This window comes from Canis lupus, chromosome 31 (assembly GCF_048164855.1).
Source record: "Canis lupus baileyi chromosome 31, mCanLup2.hap1, whole genome shotgun sequence".
Classification (NCBI taxonomy): domain Eukaryota; kingdom Metazoa; phylum Chordata; class Mammalia; order Carnivora; family Canidae; genus Canis; species Canis lupus.
The window spans coordinates 17,142,552-17,163,093 of NC_132868.1; the positions used below are offsets into that span (position 1 = coordinate 17,142,552).

The 20,542-nt window shown below is 35.9% G+C and overlaps 1 long non-coding RNA gene across 3 annotated transcripts in view; it reads left to right on the forward strand.

The window, feature by feature from the left end:
- The window catches only part of LOC140622411 (uncharacterized), a 31,066-nt gene extending 20,562 nt beyond the window's left edge, over window positions 1-10,504 (forward strand). For all 3 annotated transcript variants that reach the window (XR_012022183.1, XR_012022184.1, XR_012022185.1), the window contains exons 2-4: window positions 183-322; window positions 2,084-2,188; window positions 10,308-10,504. This is a non-coding gene — a long non-coding RNA (uncharacterized lncRNA). The remainder of the gene's footprint in view (window positions 1-182; window positions 323-2,083; window positions 2,189-10,307) is intronic.
- Window positions 10,505-20,542: the final 10,038 nt, after the last annotated feature.

Sequence of the window (20,542 nt, forward strand, 5' to 3'; positions counted from 1 at the left end):
AAGATTTTTTTTAAAAACCCTTGGAATGAAAGGATCTTTCTTTACCTAATAGAGGGTAACCAGGAGCACCTACTGCCAATGTCATACGTAATGGTAAAATGTTGAAAATATTCCTTTGAAATATGTTCACATCTCTATTATAGCTCTTATTATGATCTTTTTACATGTCTCCCCTCTCCCAGCCCTCCTTAACCCACCTCCAATGCTCACCACGGTTCCTGGCACACAGCAAGCGTCCCATTCATGTTTGTTGAATGGATGGATGGAAGAATAAAGCAGAGTTCCTTACTGGTAAAAATGCAGATTGCCTAAAGGTCACCAGGTAAGTTCTGATTCCCCAGCTGTATCCATTTAGCACTCAAGGGCTCTTTGAATGGAATTTGAGTACCACGAATATGTTGCCCTGTGATATTTAAGACATTCCAGATGGCTCTTGCACCTTCCCAACTCTACCATGTAAACATATCCTCAACCTGTTTTCACTTGCTTAACTTTTCTGAGAATCAGTTCTTTCCCTTGTAAATGGGAATAATAATAATAATAGCATATTTGCTTCATAGGGTTGTTGTGAGAAGTGGATGCCCATGATACAGCTCAGTGCTTGTCATTTAGTCAGTATTCAATAAATGTTGGCCATGGTTATAATTATTAGTAACATTAGGGCTATTTCAGATTTCCAATGTATTTATTGTAGTGCTTTGCACAGAAAAGCAGCTTCTCAAAAATTATCTGCTAAATGAATGATTGAGTGATCAGTCTGTGATGCTGAAATATACTGTGGCCTTTATGCAATCTGCAGTCTCTCATTTGTTCATACATTCAACCAGGGTGAATTGTATGATGCGGCATGTCAGATGTAATACTAAGCACTGGGAATATATGGATGGCTAATGATTAAAACATGATACTGGATATTGAGGAACTGACAGCATAGCTGAAATCACTAGACGAGATTGTTTTAATTTGAGAAATCTACATTGTCAGATCTCTATATTTCTGCCTACCTTTCATAAGCAAGGTATATTGACCCTATGAAGAAAATTCAAGCTATATCAGAGCAGAGATCTGCTCACTAAGATTCAATTCTAGGGCTAGGGCAAACTCACTTAGGTGTAGTGGTTGGTCTTAAAGGGCAACCCAAAGAATCAAAGATATGATTTCAAAGAGTCGTGAGCTGAGATATGGCTCAGAAAATTATTGGCAACTAAAAGTCCCATACCAGAGGTGGGCCACAGCCACAAGGGTTGGTATCTAAAGTCCCACTTGAAAGTCTCCAGTAGAAAACATATTCCATGCATCAAGATCCCCAACAATATGTGGAAGAATGAATTCTGGAGAAAAGATAATGTGACGAAGGTGATAAAAAGCAACATCCTTAGTTAAGAAAGAGATCTGTCAGGAATGGGAAAGGTGAGCTATACCTCAAACCCAGAAAAAAAGTTTCACATACTACTAAGTTGCCAGATAAAGGAACTTGATATAACCATGCCGTATTGTTTTATATTAGTTAAAATAAAAATGTTAGTGCCTTACAGGACATAGTAGATTTTTGTCACATTTTCCAGTTGCTCAGCACCTTCTGAGAGCCCTTGAAATATTTAGACATTTTCTGTCCCATAAATTTGACTTCCTTAAGGTAGAAACAAGAAAATAAGTCCCCCCAACTCCTTAGCTGCACCGGAGACCTTGTGTTCACGAATCAAATGCAGCCATGCGAGACTTATATTCAAAAGTAAGCAATGTGAAGAAGACCTGTGAAATTCACCTTCTAGAGAACCTGTAGCAAATGTATCCAAGTCTTAGAGGGCAAGAAGCAGTGGAGTTCCTGGTGTCTAGTCCCTTATGTGATTGATGATAACTGCCCAATGTTTGTTGAGCTATGGAGTTGAGGCATGGGATGTCAGGAGTGGCGCTTTTGCCAACAAAGGCCCTTGTGGCATAATTAGCTATGGTTTCTAGTTGTGTAGCATTCAAACCGGAGTCTCTGATCTACCACGATATTTGGTGGGTTTTTTTGCTTAAACCAAACTGACTGAATTCTTCCAACCACAATCCTGACTATAATGGGTTAAACCAATTTCAGAGAATGGCCCTACCCTGATGAGGGACAGAGAGTGCTGTGATTTGGGACTTCCATGAACACTCAAGACCACCCCCCTTGGTCACTAAATGCCAGATCTCATTGATGGTAAGTAAAGCAGACAGTGTGTGGAGCTTGTTCTATCAACTGTGACTAGATCACTGAATGCTTTCTCTATAGAACATGGCTTACCTCAGGGGTCTACTTATCGTCAACTTTTTTATCCTCTCGAGAAAGCTCAGGAATCAGAACTGATCTGCAGTCTACTAGGTGATAGAGCCAGGAATGGAGAAGAAAATGAGAAGCTGGGAAAATGAGGTCAAGTATAACTGCCTCCACCCCACACTTAGAGCCACCTCCGTTTCTCCTATCTGAACTTTGGGTTAACATTCCAAGAGTTCTCGCTACAACCAGTATTGCCAAGTAAAACTGACAACACAAAGAAGAGGAGGAAGGGGAAGCACAACTTTTCTCACTTATTATCAGAGAACTGCCTTTATGGCTTTTAGTGAATGAGTGTTTGCTTTCTGCTTACTCTGGTGGTTGCTATGAACTCTCAAGACACATTTGATATAAAAAACATCATTTCATTTCTTCACCTTCATATCAAAGGCCTGACTGCTCATACTTCTGTGATTACTCCCAAAAGGCTAAAGACTCCTCTTCTGGGAGTAATCCTTGAGCTAAGCACTGAAGTATAAAAATGAAGAAAGCCACCCAGCTCCTGCCCTCAGAGAGCTGGGTTGAATGGGAGACACAGGACAGATGTTAGATGTGCTAACATAGGACTAGGGATAATGGATACATAGACAGAGTGTCATGGAAGCCATGCTTGCCTTCTCCACAGAATAGGGGAGTGAGGGGGATAGAAGTCCTTTGGCTTCATAGAAAGAGGTAACATTTTGGCTTTTGTGCATGAATGATGAAAACATGAAAACATATCAGAAAGAGGGAGCAACATAAACACAGACATAGAAGTATAGAATTGCAAGTTTGTGTTCAGGAGACATTGAATACTTATGGAATTGAGTATAGTATGTGTATAATGGAGCAATGGGATAGTGGAAAGGACAAATTGCTCCCTAGGCTTCTTTCTAACTGAGAAATATACTTGACTGAAAAATTATAGCACAGAGTGACTATAACTCTGAAATAGAGTTAATACAAAACAAAATAGAAGCCTGGAAACTTCACCTCAATATCCCATTCGCTGAACTCTTCAAAAATTTCCAAAAGAAATCCTAATATTTCTTGGTGAAATAAGATCTTTTTTAAGGGGGATGGTCTTTGACGAGATTTAATAAAAGTATTTTTTGGTTGAAAATCAACATAATGATGATAGTGAGGAATCCACCAGCTATTGAAATATGAAAAGAGATAGATCATAAAAGGGAATATCCAGATTCAGAAGACTGTGTTTATGCTCTGGACCCTAAAATGGCTAAATTTTCAGGATACTCCAATTTCCTCTTGACTGGTTCACACACTTCTAGTTCCTTCCCTATCTCACCCTAAGCCCTCTCCGCCTCCCAGAAAGTGGGAAATGCCCCTCTTAAAGAGATCAAATGAAACAGGGAGAGAAACTATATATTTTAGTCTGAATCCTCCATCAGCTCAGAAAGGAGGCAACATTGACCTAACTTAGCACCATATACCTCACCTTTCAGCTGGTACCTTTGTGTACCCTTGGCTGATGCCGGCAACTCAGCCCCACATCTCCCACTCAGCTCTCCCAGGCTTCTTAGAACTCAGATTCCCAAGACAAAGCACAATTGAGGCCCAGTTAGTGCTCAGGTTTACTGAGAATTAAACCATAGGCAGATACCATCAAAACACATTTCACTTGTGACCTTTCACAGCCAACGAATTGGAAGGATTTTCCTTTGCCGGGATTGAATTTAAAACGACTTCCCAGGAGCGAAAGGTCAGCCCATGGAATCATGATATCCAGTTAAACACAGCTAAATAGAACATTTTAGCATGACAATAAATGGAGTTATATTTAGGTGATTTGGGAAACTATCTGGCTAAGGGAAAAGGAGGAGTACAGAGATTCTTCATCTACCACTCCTCCTGTCCCAGCTGGAAAAAGTAATGGAGTCATGCAGAAAAAACAAAGGTGAAGAATTTTACTAAATCTATCCAACAAGACCATTTTTGCTTTCCCAACATTTACCATGTTCTAAGTAGGACGTGTTGGTTGAATTGCATAAAGGCTATATTGTCTTCTTGACACACACATGAAATTCCTATTAGCATGACTAGAGCAAAATGGGCTCCAAAGGGAGAACATACCCTCAAATAACTTTCGAGGCAGCTTTGATTTCTAGATATGTATGAGGTGAAAGCACATTAGCCAAACTGGCTTTGATAACAAATGCATTCTTTTTTTAACAAGGAAAGACTAAAGAGAAAAAATAGTTGGCACCCGTCTGCCCTTAACTTGAAATGCCCCATGCCATTTTGAAATAGCCTCATATTTTGCTGTTGTTAACTAACAGATGGTTTTGTTAGCTGATGACTGTTTCTCTAAATAACTTCCGAAAATAAAAGGCTGTGACACATGAGAGCAAAATGGGAACCATAAGTGGTAGCCTTTTACCTCTAGACTCTTACCTTGTAGTCATCCTGAAATTTGATGTGTGTAATTGCAGCCACTGGGAAGATGTAGAGTGCTATAGCATCACAGATGTGCCAATAGTTAGAAGAGATTATAGGTGTATGTTGTTTTCTTAGAAGAGAAAAAATATATTTAATTGAAACCAATTTAGAAATCCGGATCCTCGTGAGTTTAGAGAATGTTTTCAATGAAATACTGTTTCATCCTGGCTATGAGAGACCCATAACATTTCTCTCCCAGGTGAAGTGTGTTATTTGATAAGGAATCCACTGTTTTTACTTCTCTCCCAACACCCTATCTACTACACAATGAACTGGGACTCCAGGTAAATATAATCCATAGTGACTTAGCAAAAACCATCAGCCTCACCCTTGTGGATTCCATCTAATGGTATTTCACTTACAGTGGTGGATCTCTCTGTTTTTTTTTTTTAAGTTTTTATTTATTTATTCATGAAAGACACAGAGAGAGAGGCAGAAACACAGGCAGAGGGAGAAGCAGGCTCCATGCAGGGAGCCCAATGTGGGACTCGATCCCAGGACTCCAGGATCACGTTCTGAGCCAAAGGCAAATGCCCAGCCACTGAGCCACCCAGGCGTCCCTCTCTCTGCTTTTAAAGTCTTTTTCATATAAAGCTGACTTCTTTCATTTCATCTTTTATAAAAATCACACCTGATCTGGCTACCTATAATTCTGTTACTTATCTTTTATTCTGCTTTTGGATATCCAAAATGGGCATGACCCAATCTGCTTGAGCACAATATTGGCCACTTTCAAATCTCTAGCTAAGGAAAAATTATGGCCAAAGAGCATTACAAAACTCATAGAATTAATACTTCGGCTTCAAGCCCTTAGCTCCTAAAGGTCTATGTTGCCCCAGGCACTTTGAGTCTACCCTCAACCTGGGAAGACTTTGATACCATATAAGTGAGAATATATAGCCTTTATATAATTCAACAAACATGTCCTACTTAGAACACAGTAAATGTTAAGAAAGTCACCATTTCATCTCTCTGACTTTATCACGCTCTTTTCTCCTCATATAATAATGCTAGCATCCATTGTTCTGTTAATACATTTACCTTGCCTCAAAAGTATGGCACGTTGATCTGTTAAGCCCCAAATCCAAAACTGGCTCCATTTCCTGCTTATTAATTTAATCTCTCATACTTGGTTCAAAGGGTTCCATCATGATTTTAGCCTCCCACTAAAATGAACCACCCCAATCTGTACTCTTGCTCCATAGATGGTCTCTCATCCAGGTCTAGGACCATCCATTATCACTTAGTCTCACCCTCTTCCATATCCCTTTAGGATCACAAATAATTCCCCAAAATGCCTGGCTCCAATAGGTCTGCATAAGCATATATTACCTGAGATATTTCCTTTTAGGTACAGCTAAAATATTATTACATTAATCCCCTTATTGGAAAAAGGAGATCCTGGTAAACTGAACTACAATGACAGCAATAGAAAGGAAGATAAATAGTCATATTCAAATTATATTTCTGACAAGATATGATAACCAATTTAACAAAAGAGAGTGAAAAAGAAGGAAAGACCAAGGATGACTTTCAGATTTCTAACTTGGAAAATGTGTTGGATGCTTGGATGTAATAAAAGAATAGGGTTAAAGAATTTGAGATGAGAAAATGACTGAAATAAGGGCTAAATAGATCGGTACATGTCTTGCTTTTATCCCATTATTTATCAAGGCTCTTATGTGACATCTCTGTACAAATATGCAGGATTAGGATATCTTTCATTTGAAAAAGTTGTCAAAAAGCAGAGTAGGGAAACCTATGTTAAATCATGGAACTTTGAATCCCAGTCCTCTTGTCTATAAAACGGTGATAACAATACTTACCAAGGATATTGGTGAACATAGAACACACTTTTTACAAACTGCCTAATACAGTGCCTGATATAGTACACTCAATATGTGGTAGCTGCGGTTGTACCTATCATTTGGCATGGCTTACTACACACAACCTAAAGATTGAGCCGACAATTTGAAAACAAATAACTGAACAAAGAATGCAACGGGTACCCTACCTAGACTGTGATCTCATGGAGTCATGGCTATTAATCATTGTTTACCCAACAAAATTCAAGTTCAGTCATTATCATCTACCAAACACAGGAAATGAGAATAGCACTTCAGAGATGGAGAAAACACAGCCCTCTTGATGGTAGGATATATACAGTTCAACTCAAAGAAGTTCAAACATTTGATATCCTAAAATCATCACCTGTGAACAAATCTCCACACCAACATATCAAGAGAAACAACCAAAGCTTCCTCTGGTCTTCTCCTTTATGAAGACAAGAGTCCAAATAATTGTGTTACGTAATTGTCTAATTATTGTGTAATATATAAGATATGCAATCTCAGTTCACTTGGGCAGAGTGGTGAAGTTATGCAGCCATTTACTCAAAGAAGGCCTCCATTCTTTCTTTCTGAAAATGACAAATTATGAACAATCTGTCTTTTTTCAAATGAAAATAAATAACCCTAAGAATATTTATATATACACATAAATATAGAGACAAAAATGTGCTTCAAAAAAAATCCTGTTTTGTAAATAAAAAAGACCCACACATCCCTCGTTACTGACTGAAATTTTCTCTAAATGAACTAGTTATGTCATCACACAAATTATTTTTAGAATCTACCATGGTTAGAAGCTACTGGCAACCCCCATACCCACCCACAAAATGGGCATATAAATTAGGATTACTTAGTCACAGATTATAGAAATGGACTCTGGTTAACTTAAGCAATTTTAATAATAATTAACAATAATAAATTACAGAATCTAACAAAACAGCAAACAATCAGGTCTTGAGAAGGATAGGATCAAAGATGCTCCAGAAAATTAGAAAATAGGCATTAACAGATGATCTCTTCAGGGGATGGCCATTGGAAAGACTCATTGCAGAGCTTTGTGTCAGCGTCTACTCAATGAAGATTTCAACTCCTGGGAGGGCAAGAATATTCTTACCTTAGACATGCATCCAAGGAGTATAGGTAATACACATAACTGTCATATTAGAACAGCACAGAAAGAAGGAAGCGAAGGAAAATTGGAGTATTATTAACAATAAGAGGGGAAGGGCTCCTGGGTGGGTCAAAAACCACAGATCCCACCATAGCCAGAGAATATTGGTACTGAATAGAAACAAGCCCTGGTTTATGAAACACATTTGTGCGATTCAATTCATATTACCAATACAATACGAAAACTTATTATTAAAATTTTTAATTTAGAAAAAAATCTGATGTAGATCATACTCCTAAAAATATCTCTCCCAGCCTGCTACTAAAAGTCCTGCATCTATTAGCAGCAGCACTTGCATGTACAACTTGCCACCATGAGCCCATAGGTATAATTTATGGTTTCAAATCCCACTCAAAGGAACCAGGACTCTTTGAAGGGTGCCTAACTTCATGTCTTAGGGCAGAATAAGTTAAAATGATGATAGTACATCTATGGCTATAGAAGATCAAGACTCTTTCTAGGATGACAGAGTGTGCTGAAAAGACAACAGATCCAGCTGAAGGAGCTACTACTCACCAAGCTGTGATAATTCAAACCTCCAAACCAGACAAAAATATAATAACAACTATTGTTAATTAGAACAATTGAATCTGTGGAAACAGAATTCATTATGGCACTGAAAAGAAAAAACTTAGTTTATAAGGTAGGCAAAAGTAGTTGCAATATAAAAATAATATTTTCATTTTAATAAGTAATGAAATATTGATGTAAGTAGGTATTTTGCCTTATTCCTATAAAGATATGTATATTTTTTAAATTTTAGCCTAGTACTTGTTTCTAACTGTACGTACTTGTCTACAGCAAGGAATGCACATAGGAAAGTATAAGAAGTCAAACAGATCCAGAAAAGATAGTTACAATACCAACAGTAAGGACTGATTAGCATCAGTGGTCACAGAAAATAAACAACTATAAGAAGAGTTTATCAGTTGATCAGTCCTTGTGATCACCTACCACAATTAAAAAAAAAAAAAAAAGGTTTATGGTGTGTTACATCATGAATAATCAGACCTAGATTCCAAAGATGAGAATTAGTTGAGCAAACCTGATCTCTTGATGCTTAGTAGAGAAAATCTCTGTCTGACCATACTAATTAAAATTAAAAACTAATTTGACATATAATTTGGCTATAGTAATTCCCAAACTAGAGCAGTATATCACAATGGTAAAATAATAATACCCAACTTTAAGATGGTACATCAGATTTCAAAAAAAAAAAAAAAGGAAAAAGTGAAGAATTTTAACATTCTACTATTAACTACCAAGCATAAGACTTAACCATAAAAAATGTTTCAATGATCACAGACTTGGCTTTCATTCAACTTGGGCTGTCCAGTTGTCTCATCAGGAATCAATCCAGACCTTGCAGATTTAGCTAGTTTTGTTTTCCCCTCTTGGTATCTGGTAATATTACAGTAACTAGGAAGATAACTGCAATCATAGAAATAATATCTGTTTAATTATAGCAGACAGGAAGGTCATCTTGAGAAAGATATAAAATCAAAATTAAGAATAAGAATATCAACAAAGAGGGGCACCTGGATGGCTCAGTGGTTGAGCGTCTGCCTTTGGCTCAGGTCATGCATGATCCCCGGGTCCTGGGATTGAGTCCTGTATGAGGCTCTCCACAGGCAGCCTGCTTCTCCCTCTGCCTGTGTCTCTGCCTCTCTCTGTATATGTCTCTCATGAATAAATAAATAACATCTTTAAAAAAAAAGATCAACAAAGGTACTGAAGAACAAACTCAAATCCATGGCATTAGTACTTTGATAAATAGTTTTAGTGTAACAGTTTTCCCTGAGTTTTGTAATCACTATGATATTTTGTAATCAATGTGATATTTTTCATGTTTGGTTTATTTGAGAGGGATGTTTAAATTATTTAGGAGAATAGCTTATGGATTTAATATAAAGTGAAAAGAGTGCAATTAAAGATGGAATCAATGCTTATATTTTGGGTTACTTATTATGTTAAAGCTATCAGTTTTTCACATTTAACAGAGTCAGCAGGATAAAAATATTTAGACCAGAGGCCAGCAAATTTTTTTTATATTTTATTTATTTATTTATTCATGAGGGACACAGAGAGAGAGGCCAAGACATAGGCAGAAGTAGAAGCAGGCTCCCTACTGGAAGCCTGATGCAGAGCTCCATCCCAGGACCCCAGGATCAGAGCCTGGACTGAAGGCTGATGCTCAACCACTGGTCCACCCAGGAGGCCCACAAACTTTTTAAATAAAAGACCATATGCCAAACATTTTAGGCTTGCAGGCCAGATCATCTCGTCAGAACTACTTGACCCTACTGTTGGAGCATGAAAGAAACCAGAGCTAATACTTAAATGAATGGTCACAGCTGTGTTCCAATAAAACTTTACAAAAATAGGCATCAGGCTGGATTTGGCCCACAGGCCATAACTTTTCAACTCCTGATTTAGAGAAGTATTAACTTTTATATTTTAGAAGATTATTCATCTTTTTAAAGTAAACTCAAAAGATAAACAAATTGAGCATTAAATAAAATAGAAATGGTATCATTTTTTCCAGGTGCAGAATTCCTTGGGATATGAATGAAACCAGCCCTTCTAAAATAAAGTCAAACCTGCAGTCAGTCACAGATTTTGGCAGCCCAAATTTCCTCCTTTTCTACTGTTTTGTGCTGATAATGTATCAACATTCCTTAATCCCATCCAAGCTGAAATGTGCTTTGCCCTCATTGAGCTTAAGGTATAATCTCCAAATGTACTACCATCTATAAATGTTCTCTCATTAGAAATGTGTGTTATTAATTATTCTGATGGAAGTAGGAAAAGAAGAAAGGATAGAAAGAAGGAAGGGAGGAGGGGAGGGAGGAAAAAAGATGAAGAAGGAAAAGAAGAAAGGACAAGGACATAAAGAAAACTTTTAGACACAAAGTTGCTAAAAACTGGGAAATACTCATGAGCTACACAATCTTATGGGATAATAAATAAGTGGAAAATAATAACCATTTAATTAGTTTCCTTATAAATGTAGATTCTATTCGAAACATGAATCCTGTCTGCCTTGTTCATTCCTGCATCACTAGTGTCTAGTACAGAGGTATTTAGCATATAGTAAATGTTCAAAAACTTCGTAAAATAAATTGAATAAATGAATGAATTCATAAGTGTCAGTACTCAGGTCCAATTTTGCCATGACATGCCTCAATAGGATAGCTAGTCTGAGCTGTGTCAGTTCAGATACTTCTGGAAGCAGATGTAAAGATGGGATACAGGGAGAAATAAATCACTGTGAAAGATAAAGCATGCAAGAATAGTAAGGAAAAGCCTTCGTAACACAATAGTGATTTGACACTTGTGAAGGAGAGGGGGAAGGAAGGAGGATTGGGTAGGAAGAGCCTCCAACTGCAGTGTAGCTGCAGTCCCAGCCAGGGGCAGTGCAGAGTCCCAGAGCAAACACTGCCCATTACAGGGGTCCCACCTTGGGCAGAAATGACCTGGTGTACAACACTTGGCTCACAAAACCCCTGCTCTGCTGCTCCTGGCTGTGAGCAGCCCTAGAAAAGTACAGACTTAGAGTTGAAGGCTGTGGGGGATCCCAAGTTGCAATATCTGGAGGCTATCTGCTAGTTACACTCTCCTTGAGGTTGTCCCTTGGTGGGGAGTCGTAGTGGCACAAAAGGAAAACCAAAAGGCTTGTTTCTAACAATGAGTAAATTCAACACCAACACTAAATTTTCTCTCCTCTTTCCTACCATGAACTCTGTGAGCTTTTCTCCCTGAATACAGGAGATCATTCCTTTCTCCCATTCAAATGTGGGCATGGATTTAAACCTTTCATTTATGTGAATGTTTCTTTCATCAAGAGAGTTGACAGATGTCAACTTTTAAAATAACACATAGAAAGCGTATCTCTATATGCCAATACCTTCAAAGACTACAAAGCCATTCCATCATTTCTCAAATATCTCCCACTTCAGTAAATGTTCATATCTACCTTAGAAACCCAAAGCTGGCATTTCTTTGCTTCCATACCCAATTCTGGGATGCTTCTCTCCTCTATTAATAGTCCAAAAACAAAAACTCAGGGCAAAATAGTGGTCAAGGTAGCAGGATCGATTCACTGACAAATTTCAGGCAGTTCTTGTTAGCTAGGTTTTAATCCTAAGACCCTGTCAGTATGCAGGTCACTATTTGATATACTATTATTGTTGTTATTTATTGCCCATAAATTTGACGTCAGAAAAATTCACTTGAATGTGCACCTGAAGATGATTTCATGGCCATGAGGACTATTCTGCCTTGAGGACTGGCTTTATTAGTATGTATATACGTTAGAAGCCTGAACTGAAGTCACCCATAAAGTGTAGCTATTGCATGACAGACAGAGTGTGTTTAAAAATAAGTTTAAGAGGGTGTCATTAGTTCAAGTGGTGGCTCTGACACTGGAATAGCTACTCTTGACTGATCTACAAATGAACGCATTCTCTCCGTACGGTGTTCCATTAGTGATTTTAATTGCATGCTAAGCTTTATAATTTGTTGCTGTCATTTAGGTTCATGTACTGTACTAATATTTATTCTGCATATTATATAACACCTTATTAAGTTTATTGCCCGCTTTCTATAAATTTTTCATCTGACATGTATGTGAGGAGCTAACTTACATATCTATTAAAACTAGTGCTTGAGTTACAGGTCTTAATATTCTCAACAGAGTTTCTAAATTGTTTACAGAAGGAAAAAGAGTTTGCTTTCCAAATTAAAATATATATATATTTTTTTAAATATATATATACATCCTATTATACAATATCTATGCCCTGAGGATTGCAGATAATACATGGTAATTACTTGGTTTGTCTTTTCCATGCCCTGCATGGAGCCATCTGTGAAAAATGGGACCAGAATATGTATCTTTCTTCAACTCACATCCAACAAGTGAAGGACACTTCACTTTCAGTGCCTAACAAAACGTCTCAGACATTAAAGTTGAATGAGAATGTTTAGTGAAATAAACATGTAATAATTAAGATTTACTTTCTAAACATCTCTTTGGTCACATTCTGTCATATGGTATAGTCTCAACAAATCACAATGGTGGTAGAGAGCCAAATTCAAAGTATAATTGCAGAGTAACAGCAACTCTGCATCCTACTACATATCCTTGCCTGTCCTGTAAACATCCTTTAATTCTTTCTCCTATCTAAAACTAGCTGATGCACTAGCCACTGCTGAACATGTGTCATGTGAATATTAAGGAGACTGTGTGAGCATTCAAGAACACTTCTGTGAGCTTTTTCCCTAATTTCTTTCTTGAAAATCTCTCTAAAACCTATATATGTGAGTTCACAGTTCCTATTCCTCCCACCAAACCAAAATATGTAATAAAATAATTTTTTTCATACATTCTAGGCCAGAGATAATCACCAGATGATATAAAAGTTCTTTTAACAAAGTTCTTAAGATGGTAGGTATTCTTTTCTTATAAATATCAGTTAAATTAGATAAAAAGTCTATGAACAATAAGGAGTACTTCTACTCTAGAGGTATTTAAATGTTTTGAGCTAGTACAGTGACCCGTTTTTCATAATTGGCCTGGTCCTTTCAAATTATCTCTCCTATTTTTGTTGACTTGTTTTGCAGAGGCTGAGTCCAACGACAGAGAAGGGGCTGGTCCATGTGACTTCCCAACTGACAAAAATAAAATATGTCACTACTTTCCTGTTAATAAGTTTATCACATGGAAAGAACATGGACTCTAGGGTCAGGTTTACCTGCTGTGAACCCCAGTTCTTCTGTTTTGTACATTACTCAACCTGTCTGTGCCTCTAGTTCTTGAACTATGAAATAAGGTACTAATCTGTACTTTATAAGGCTATTGTCGAGGTTAATGGAAAAAAATACATAAAGCTTCTGGTACAAAGAAGATCCTCAAAAGGTTGTTTTTATTCCTATATTATTTCACTTATTTTTTTTATCTTTACTCTTTACAATTGCCCTGGAATAATCTGTTACATACACAGCAAAGCATTCCTAGAAAGCTTTTGTCATGTCACTTCATCATTGGAATGTGTGGCAACCCTCAAATCAGTCAGGGAAGGGAGGGCCAATTAAAACAGGTGTAGCTTCTCTTAGAATACAATTTAGGGAAGTGACATGTCTGTCACAAAGTGTGTGTTTCAGAAATGAGTTTTACATTTAAAAAAACAGAGTCTAAGTTATGAATAAATTACTGCTACTTTAAGATGCTTTTTTGAAGTCATGGGTTTCTTATCGCTTCTGATGAATAAGAAGGCTAGGCAAGTGGAAAGGTAACAGAGAAGAAATGGAGTGGTATTAATTTATGACGCTGTTTCATCTGTTGTTGAAGAACAAAATCAACCGAGAAGAGGTAAGAAAGTACAAAATAGGAAACAATCAAGAGAGGAAATTGACAGTGTAGTATATGAAGATATCTGGATCTGTAGCTCATTTTAAAAAAAAACTCAATGAAAATATACAATTTTAGAAAATAAATATAGTCTTTCCCATGAAGGAGTTTCAAATAAATTAATATTTTGATTAACACAAATATAAAGATGTGTTCAGGAAAATAGGTTCGTTTCCCACCCCAGATACTGAACATGTGGTCTAAGAGCCTCCAGTGGACACACAGAGATTTCAAACCTGGATATATCGTCAGTTATAAATCTAGAAGTCTTTTGAACGTGCAATATAATCCAACATAATTTCTCCAAGATATATGTTCATTTTAAATACTTTTAAATCTATATCAAGCAGCTGAGAGAAACAAACTGTTGGTTTATTCAAATCAGTGTAAGTTGGTTGATTGTCCTACCTTGTCTCTTTGAAGTAAAGAAAAAGTAATTAGACGATTTCTGAAAAATTAAAACATAGTTACTAAAATCTTCAAAATGAGTCTTGTTTAGTATGCTTGTTTTTGTTGTGGTTGTTTTATGCTACTCTTGTTTAAAAGGAAATCTATATTTTAAAAGATGTCCAGGATGATCGGAAAATGACTGAGATAGATCCAATTAAGACCTCATTACGATGAAACATAGTATCTTCAAAGAAAAATTTCCAGGCACACCTAGCCAAACATTAGGGGTTCATTCTTCCAGAGGATGGAACTGTCTGTGATGGTAAAGAAAAAAGACCTATATCCGCAAGGTCAATGAACCAGAGGTGCAACGACAGTTAAGCATGTATTTTACAACAAGTCCCTAGTTTTCCTTTCATCCTTACTGAGACCGTGGTCATCTTGACATTTCCATATTTGATGCTAACCTAACAGCTAATGTGTGTTTTCAAATGTAGTGGCTAAGGAAGAATTTTAGAACAGAAGTTCTACCACAATACAGCTTTTAAATATACTTTCAACTATTGTTTGATCTTTTTGCAAGGAAAACTTCTTATGAACTCTGAAGTGTTCTTTCATCTGTACCACTTTCAGTGACCTATTCATTTTATTTTTACCTTCATCACGCATATATCCATCACCAAAAAATATATGCTTTATTTGTTTTATCTGGTCACAAGGTATTATTTTCAATTTGAGTTTATAGGCCCCCTGAGTGTACACGATGTCTAAAAAGACACAGTTGCATATCTTACCTGACTTGCAATTAGGATTATTAGCAGCAATATACTTAGTAAAGATTTTGTGTAAGCTGGGTTCTGGCTCCTTGGCAACAGATAAAAAAAGAAATCCAGGACATTTCCTTCACAACAATCTCCTTCCATCTTATAATCTTTTGTTGAGTCTTTTCATTTTTTAGATTTTCTTCCCAAGAAAGTAGGTAGATATGGCTGCTGGCATCCCTAGAGCCTTTTGTTAATACTGTAATGACAAAAGTAGACCATTGAAAGGTGTGCTTGAAGTATGCAATTTCCAGGTCCTATTGAATGATTCAACGTACACCCTTTGCTTTTGATTCAGACTAAACATAATCAAAGGTACACTTCTGGAAATTATGGATTTTATGCTTGCCAATTCTACATTTCCCATTAATGAAAACCTGAAAATCAGGAGGTTATCAATATTATACCTAGGGAAATATGAGAAGGAGGGACTCGCCTTTCTTTTTAATAACCCCTAAGAACTCCATTACATTCATGGTGACTTTATTTTATTTTAACTTAATGTCAAACCATAATGATCCTACTTCATTATAATAAAATACCCAAAGTATTGGGTGAAGCACAGAAGAAACACTTTTGCCATGCTACTAGAGTAATTTTTACAATTCAAGTGGTAATGATATGAACACTTAAGGGGAAAGTAACGTTCAACACATTGATGCCAAATGGATTTTGTTGCATATTCCCATGCACTTCAAGACCTAATACTTAATTCTGGAAACTAATGTGCAAGTCATTTTCTTGTTGATTATTGGGAAAAAAATACTTAATAAATGGAGATTTGGTTGGTATTTTATTTCATGGTTGCTATTTTTAATCTCTCATTTGATTACATTTCACTTCATTTCATTTCATTTCACTTCATTTTTGGTTAGCCAGCTTATTCTCACATTGAAGTGCAAGTTGTCACTGATTACTGGGACCCAGGGGAGGCCCTAGTCAAAAATACTCCCCTTAGGTTAATGTTCAGCATTCTGTTGTTTAAGCTTTCCCAGCTGCTCACTGGTAGCAGTTTATACTAATAGTCATTTAGTATTGAAGGGGTTTTAGAGGACATTAGAGAAAACGTTGGCAAAGAAATGGGGAAGAAAGTATACATAGACTAAGAAATTCAGGAGACCTGGGAAATTTCTGTCGCTGGCATCGGGGCTCCTACCTTTTCACCACCAATGATGTATTTTATTGTGTATGTGGACAATCACTCATGACACGAATCTCTATGGTATAATGGCTAATCAGATCTCCTATTTAAATGTTAAATATAGCTTTAGGCAGATTACAGAGTCCAGTGAATTTGGGAGTAAGTTCGTGTGGGAAAGTTGGGGATGGAGATTATTTATTACCAATTTAATGTCTTCAGAGTTATTGGATTAGTTAATCTTCCACTTATACTTAAGTCAATTCTTGTAATTTACACTTTTCTAAAAAATCATTCACTTCATTTAAGATTTCAAAGTCATCAATTTAAAGCTGTTCATATTAGGAGCACGTGAGTAGCACACTCAGTTGGGCATCCGACTCTTGGTTTTGGCTGGGGTCTTGACCTCAGGGTCATGGGATTGAGCCTCACATTGGGCTCCACGCTCAGCGGGTAGTCTGCTTGGGTTTTTATCTCTCTCCCCAACCAACTTTGTCTCTCTCTTTAAAATGAATAAATCTTTTTAAAAAAATAAAACTGTTCATATTAGTCACAGGATCTTTTTAAATCTCTATAATTATATCTCTTCTTTGTCATTAGTATTGTTTTCATTTGTACCTCTATCTTTTCATTTCTTGATCAGTTTTTTATCTTAGTCTGTTTTTAAAGCATTCATAAAGCACTAATAAAATTTACATCCATTAGGTTACATAGGATAAGATCAAAATAGAAAAAATAGATCACATACAGCTAAGTGCTGGGAAAACAATGTATTCTTATTAGATGCAGGGTCTATTTCTATATTAGATAAAATGTTAATTTTATTTTTCAAAAACATTTTTCAGCCAGCGTGATTCATCAGTTTCTAATAAATCTACTCTAAATGAGGTTTCATCTTGAATTTAGTACATACAGGTTCATGACTGTAATATTTTTCCTACAGAATTGTTTGCAATGTCCCTCTTTATTTTAATTAATGTTTTTGCCTTAGTTATTTTTCTTCTGATATTGGTATTTCTACACTAGCTTTCTTTTGATTGGGTCTTGCATGATGTATTGTTTAACTTCAACACGTTTGTGAGACTTTGTTTTAGTGTCTCCCTTCAGAAGCATTAGCAGGTTTGGGTTTTTTTCAATATAATTTTTTTAAGATTTATGTATTTATTTTAGAGAGAGAGAGAATGCAGCAGGGAGAGGCAGAGGGAGAGGAGGAGAGAAACTCAAGAGATGCCACACTAAGCCTGGAGCCCAACTTCCAGCTTGATCTCACCACCCTGAGATCATGATCTGACCCAAAACCAAGAGTCCAACATTCAACCAACTGAACCACCCAGGCAGCCCATAATTCCTATATTCTAATATACAAATTTAATCCACTAAACATTACTGTGATTACTGATCTATTTGGCCTTATTTCTACTATTTTATATTTTTTCTTTTCTTTTGTCTTTTTTCTGCTCCATTTCTGCTTTCTATTAAACTGAAATTTTTTCCTTCTGCTAATTTTAAAGGTATATGTTACATTTCTATAGCTCTCGTAATTACCCCTAACTTTTAGCATGCACATTTAACTATAAAATTTTGTAATAACTGCAAGTGTACTCAACATATTTTTCACTTTTCCAAAACACTGTTCTTTAGTGTGCTGACTATTGAACATATTCCCCCTTTTGTCCATAACCTGTATTTTCTCTCTGATAGCTTTTAAGGTAGTTCTTTTTAATCCTTGAGAATCTGAAGTTTTACTATGATTTGTCCATGTATAAATTTATTTTCATTATCTTTTTTGATACTCAGAAGGAGGTTTTAATCTAAGAACTTAATTTTTTTTAGAGTTTGGAGTTGAGGATATTGTATTAAATATATAATTCAAATTGGGGAGAAGTGACATCTTAACACAATTGCATCATCTGATTCTCAGTATGGTATATCTCCATTTATTTTGGTCTTATTTAATTTCTCTCTGCAACACTTTGTGATTTCAGTGTTCGCACTTATTAAATGTATCCCTAAGTATTTCATGGTTTTTTTAAATCTATTTTAAGTGATACCATCTTTGTAATTTTTACTTTAATGATTTGGTTGCTGGTATATCTACAATTGATGTTTTTATTAACTTTGTATCCTTGACTTTGCTAAATTCATTCATTAGTTCCAGCAGATTTTTGTGGATTTTAAAAGAATTTTATACATACATGATCATGTGATATCTGAATAGAGTTTTAATTCTTCCTTTCCAATATATGTGCCTTTTCTTTTTTTATCTTATTGTATTAGATAAGAATTCCAACAGTGGAAAAACAAACACCCTTGTCTTATTCTTAAACTTGGGAGGAAAGCATGCATTCTCTAACATTATATTAACTATAGCTTTTTAGTAGATGCCCTATTTCAAGTTGAGAAAGTACCCTTCTATTCCTAATTTGCCAAGAGATTTTATCCTAAATGAATGTTAAGTTTTGCCAGATGCTTTTGAAATATCTATTGAAATTATCATATGCATTTTCTAATTTCTAAATTATTTTTAATATGATGAATTGCATTGGGTTTTTTTTTGGTATTTTTTTAAGGTTTTATTTATTTATTCATGAAAGACACACAGAGGGAGAGAGAGAGGCAGAGACACAGGCAGAAGGAGAAACAGGCTCCCTGCAGGGATCCCAACATGGGACTTGATTCCAGGTCTCCAGGATCAGACCCTGGGCTAAAGGTGGCACTACACTGCTGAGTTTTTAGTATGTTGAGCCAAATTTTTATTCCTTGGACTAAACTCCACTCAATCATGATGATTTATCAGCTTTATGTATTGTTGCATTTAGTTAGCTAACATTTGTAAAGAATTATTGCATTTATGTTGATGAGGAATGTTGGCTGTAATTTTCTTATAATGTCTTAGTTTGGTATCAAAATAATATTGGCCTCAAAAAAAATATATTGGGTTGTCTTCCTTCCTCTTTCATAGTTCCAAAGAGTTTGTTTCAACCTAGCACCATTTCTTTCTCTTTTTTAAATGTATATATATATTTTTTTTATTGGAGTTCGATTTGCCAATATATAGTATAATACCCAGGGTTCATCCCCTTAAGAGGCCCCCTCAGTGCCTGTCACCCAGAGTACCATTTCTTCCTTAAGTATTTGAGGGAAATATCAGTTGAAAACATCTAAGTCTACTATTTTTATATATGGAAAAATGATTAATTATGAATGCAATTTTTTCAATGAGACTTCTCATATTTTCCATTTCTTTTGTGTCCTATTGGCAAACTATCTTTCCAGGAGATTGTTCTTAACATCTAAGTTGTTGAATTTATTAATATTTTTATAGGAATTCCTTATTATAATTTTAATGTCTGTAGAGTCCATAGTAGTGTCTCCACTTTTTCCCCCACTATTTGTGAACATTATTGCATCTTCAAACTTTGTGTACTCTTTTCTGTTTGAAATGAATACAACTTCATTGTTTTCATTAAAAAGGGGATATATTCTGATGTAAAAAATTCAAGCAACACAGAAAAATACAGAGTAAAAAAGTCACCAGAAGTCAGCCACCCCAATCTCAGCACTGTTGAAATTTGTTTAACATCTGTGCATTTAGTTTTCTCGCCTTTTTTCAGCTTAACAATAATTCATAAACAACTCACTATATCAATAAGCAATGTATATAGCATCTGTTTTATCATGATTGTATTATTATACTTTAATGAATTAGCATCAGTGGTTTTTTCAACACCACTTTGTTGAGGTATAATTAACATACAAAAAGCTGTACATTTTGTATGATATCAACTCTTTAAAATTTGTTGAAATTTGGATTTGGGCCCAGAATATGGTCTACATTGGTTAGTGTTTTATGTGAACTTAAAAGAAATATATATCCTGCTATTATTTAGTAGAGTGCTCTGAAATGCAAATTAGTTGGTTAGTAGTACTGTTAATGTCATCTTTATGCTTTCTAATTTTCTATTTGTTCCAACAATTAGTGAGAGCAGATTGTTAAAATTTCCCACTCTTAACTTGCA